Here is a 4873-nt window from a genome sequence, read left to right as displayed (position 1 = left end):
ATTTAAATAATATATAAATATATATATATATATATATATATATATATATATATATATTTTTATATTTATAAAAAGAGAGGGGAGAGGGGAGAGAGGGGAGAGAGAGAGATGAACAAATAAGTAGACAGATAGATAGTGATAGATAAATAGGGACAGAGAGAGAGTGAGAAAGAAATAGGCAAACAGACAGACAAAAAGACTGAAAGTGAGAAAGATAGATAGATATATAGATAGATAGATAGAGAAAGAGAGAGAATGAGAGAGGAGAGATAGAGAAAGAAAGAGAGAAATAAAGAGAGAGAGAGAGAGAGAGAGAGAGAGAGCGAGAGAGAGAGCGAGAGAAAGAGAGAGAGAAAAAAAGAGAGAGAGAGAGAGAGATAAAGAGAAAGAGAAAAAGAGAAAGAGAAAGAGAGAGAAAGAGAGAGAGAGCGACAGGAGAGACCTCGTCCGAACGAAGGCCAGAGAGAGCGAAAGGGGCGAAAGAGAGCGGGAGCGAGCGAAAGCTAGTGGGCGGAGGGGAAAAGACCAGGCACGGACATCAAAGCGTTCAGATAAAACACCTGAGATGAGTTGAGAGCATCAAAGGGCCCTGGAAATTGCCATCTCGTGTACGCGCGCACATGGGGCTCGCGCGTACATGTGTGTGTACATGTGTGTGTGTGTGTGTGTGTGTGTACGTGTGTGTTTCCGCGTGTGCCTCTCTACGCTTACATTTGTGTGTTGGTGTGTTGCTGAAGGGGACAAGAGAATTACATTGGAATGGTCTCCATGTTGTTGTTTTTTCGGATACTTTCTTGCTGGTTTGGTTTTATTCGAGGGAGCATATTGATAAATAACTAAGGGTTTTTGTGGTCTCGTGTGTTAGTACTGTGATAGTTATTTCAACAGATAAAACACACCAATGAAAAGAAAATAATAAACAGATACACACCCACACACACATATATATATATAAATATACCTATTCGAATATACGGATCAAAGGTATATACATTTACACACGTAGTCCCTATTCCACGAAGGACGCCATGGCTAGCTCTGTCCTGAAGGGTCAAACGCAAGGGCGGACGAATGGAACTCACGCCCTTACCGCCCTGGCGAAGGAGGCGGGGAGAGGAAGACTTTCATCCTAGCGACGAGAAGGGAGGCAGGTTTTAAGAATAAGTTTGTTCTTTCATCTTCTGTTCGAAGGAAGGAGGGGAAAGGGACAGAGGGAAGAGGGAAGGAGAAGGAAGGAGGGAGAGTGGAAAGAAGTGGAAGAGCGATGGAAGAGTAGGAAAGAGGAAAGAGGGAAGGAGAAGGAAGGAGGGGAAAGGAACAGAAGGGAAGAGGGAGGAAAGAGGGAAGGAAAGAGGAAAGAGGGAAAGAAAGGAAGGGAAGGAAGGAAGGGAAAAAGGGAGGGAATGAGGAAAGAGGCGAAAGAGGGAGGGAAGATAGAGGGAAGGACGGAGGACAGATATATGGAGATAGATGGATAGATAGATAGGTAGACAGAGAGATAGATAGATAAATTTATATATATATAAGATAGATAGATAGATAGCGATATATATATATATATATATATATATATATATATATATATATATATATATATATATATATATATATATATAGGTAGATAGAAATAGAAATAGAAAGAGAGAGAGAAAGAAAGAGAGAAAAAGAGAAAGAAGGAGAGAGAGAGAGAGAGAAAGAGAGATGTATATCTCGTTGTTTTTGATGGAGAGAGCGAGGGAGGGAGGGGGGGGGGCTGTTCCTTATTCTTGAGAAAAATTACTGTCTGGAAATAGTTTCTTGTAATTCAAAGGGAACTCAACAAAAATGATAATTAGATCTACTTTATCAGATCAAAGAAAGCGACTAAAAAGGAGAGAGAAGGGGGAGAAGAGGAAGAGAGAGAGAGAGAGAGAGAGAGAGAGAGAGAGAGAGAGAGAGAGAGAGAGAGAGAGAGAGAGAGAGAGAGAGAGAGAGAGAGGAGATGGAATGGGAGAGGGAGAGGGAGAGAGAGAGAGAGAGAGAGAGAGAGAGAGAGAGAGAGAGAGAGAATGAGCGAGCGAGAGGAGAGAGAGAGAGAGAGAGAGAGAGAGAGAGAGAGAGAGAGAGAGAGAGAGAGAGAGAGAGAGAGAGAGAGAGAGAGAGAGAGAGAGCGAGAGAGAGAGAGAGAAGAGAGAGTGAGAGACACAAAGAGAGCCAAGACAAAGTCAGACAAAGAGAGAGACAGAAAGAACAAAAGAGCCAGAAAAAGGCCCCAACAAAAATCTCTCTCCTTCAGCGGCCATTCGGCAAAAGGCCTTTCCCGTGACCGCAATTAAACACTTCTTATCGTTCCTTTGTCGTGGCCATTTTGTGCGTCGCGAAGAACCGTCTGGGCTCAGTTACTCGTCGCCATTAGAGAGCTCAAAGGAAGAGGAACGACAGCGCCATCTGCTAATGGGGCGCTGGAAGGGGGTGGGGGGTGAGGGGGTAAGGGGGGGTGGGGGAGAGACCCTTGCTTCACATCTAAGAGAAAGCTGTTCATCCGTGGAGAGCCTCCTTGCTTCACATCCAGCAGGACGGTGTTTCTCCAGTTGTGTTTTATATATCGAGGATGAGTCTTCTTATCTGTCTAAGGATTATCTGTTTATTTAGACTGGATTTAGACTTTGCAGCGTATTATTACATCCAGTGATATAAATTCAGGTGGAGTCTCGCTTCACATTCAGTAGGAAGCTGTTTATTCGAGAGAGAGCTTTGGTTCACATCGAGCAGAAGGTTGTTTATCTTAGAGTGCTTTCCTTCACATCCATTAGGACGTTGTTTTTGCTCCATATTCAGTAGTCTTACATATCCAAGGCAAATATATTTAACTAGACCGGATCTTGAAATGTATCCGGGGAGAATTCAGCTTCGCATCCAGATAGCATGTTGTTTCGCGGAGTTTTTACTTTTTATAGAAGGGGAGATATGCTGTGTCCACTAGGGCGTCTCGTTATTTGTACAGTGCTTCTCTCGTCATAAACTCCAGAGAGTCCACTTATCCAGTTTGAGTTTATCCGTCTATCCAAGAGGACCTTTTATTCATCGGACTCGAGTCTTGCTACATATCCAAGTAGTCCCACATGTGCCACATATATTAATCCATTTATCCAACAAATCCTCACACAACCAGGGAGGCAAATCTCGCTGCATGTTGAAAGAAAAGCGATGCTATTCTATTTTAAAAAATCAGTTTATCCAAGTTCTTCTAAATATCCAAGTGGGAGTCTTTATCAACACGACTAGAATCTCCGCATATATCCAAGAGAAATTTCATCATGCGACTAAGGGGAAATGTTTAATTACAGGCAAGGGGAATCAGTCGTGTTTAAGGTGTAACTGAGAAGTCTAACAATACCTCTATGGGGTGTAATTACACATGAGGTTGTATATATACATCCCTTCATGATTATATGGCATAGAAGATTAACTATACACCTGCAATGAGGTCTTCATTACATAGACTACATGAATTAACCTGGTTCGTTATATACAGAGAGGAACAGGAAAACGAACTACCAATTCAGATGCACTACAAAAACACACTGAAACTGCAAAATAACTAAAACAAACAAAGACTACAAAGTTATACTATTACAAGAAACACCAGACTACAGAACTACAGACTACAAAACCAAAGATAACAAAACCGCAGACTACAAAACCAAAGATAACAAAACCGCAGACTACAAAACCAAAGATAACAAAACCAAAGATAACAAACCCACATACCACAAAACCCACAGACTACAAAACGACACTGTAACACATCCCAACCCCCTTAAAAAAAAAAAAAAATAAAAAAAAAAATCAAGTTACCCTTAACGAGGGGCGTCCGACCCCTGTTTCGAAAGGGTGGCTGATTGTCCACACAGCCGAGGGGAGTCGAGTTACACACAGAACGCCTCGAATCCAAAATCAATGATAGCATTAAATACGTATGTGACATTTGTGAGAAGTGAAATTTGACATTTGTGAAATGTGAATTGGGTTGGGGGAGGGGAGGGGAGGGGAGGGGAGGAGGGAGGAGAGGGGGATAACTGCGTATTATGAAAGAGAATATGGGATTATACTAGTCGGGATGTCTCTCTCTCTCCCTCTTTCTTTCTGTCTGTCTTTCTCTCTCTCTCTCTGTCTCTCTCACTGTCTTTCCGTTTGTCTTTTTCATTCTGTTTTTCTCTCTCTCTGTTTGTCTTTTTCATTCTGTTTTCTCTCTCTCTGTTTGTCTTTTTCATTCTGTCTTTCTCTCTCTCTCTGTTTGTCTTTTTCATTCTGTTTTCTCTCTCTCTGTTTGTCTTTTTCATTCTGTTTTTCTCTCTCTCTGTTTGTCTTTTTCATTGTCTTTCTCTCTCTCTCTGTTTGTCTTTTTCATTCTGTCTTTCTCTCTCTCTCTGTTTGTCTTTTTCATTCTGTCTTTCTCTCTGTCTCTCTCTCTCACTGTCACTCTTTCTTTCTCTCTCTCTCTCTGTGCCTCTCTTCCTCTCTCTCTCTCCCTCTCCCTCACTCTTTCCTCTCTGTTCTCGCTGACCTGCCCTTTCTTCTCTCGCCCTCCTTCCCTCTCTCTCTCTCTCTTCCTCCTTCTCTCCCTCCCCCCTCTCATGCATCCGCACAAGTTCCTCTCATTTGTGTGTTCATGAGTCCTGCCTCATACACTCCTTTGTTTCTTTGTGGTTCCCTCCTACGCGAGTACAAAAGGTGATGTGTACCTTATGTTATACACGCCCTGTCACAGGCATCCGTACGCTATATTATACACCTTTTGTTATATTACTTGTCATGTATTGTTATGCTTTATATATATTTTATTATTATCGTTATCCTTATTATTATTATTATTATTATTATTATTATATTA

Source organism: Penaeus japonicus, unplaced genomic scaffold (genome assembly GCF_977035675.1).
Source record: "Penaeus japonicus unplaced genomic scaffold, GWHDUDI00000001_assembly GWHDUDI00000032, whole genome shotgun sequence".
Classification (NCBI taxonomy): Eukaryota; Metazoa; Arthropoda; class Malacostraca; order Decapoda; family Penaeidae; genus Penaeus; species Penaeus japonicus.
This window is presented reverse-complemented; position numbering follows the sequence as displayed.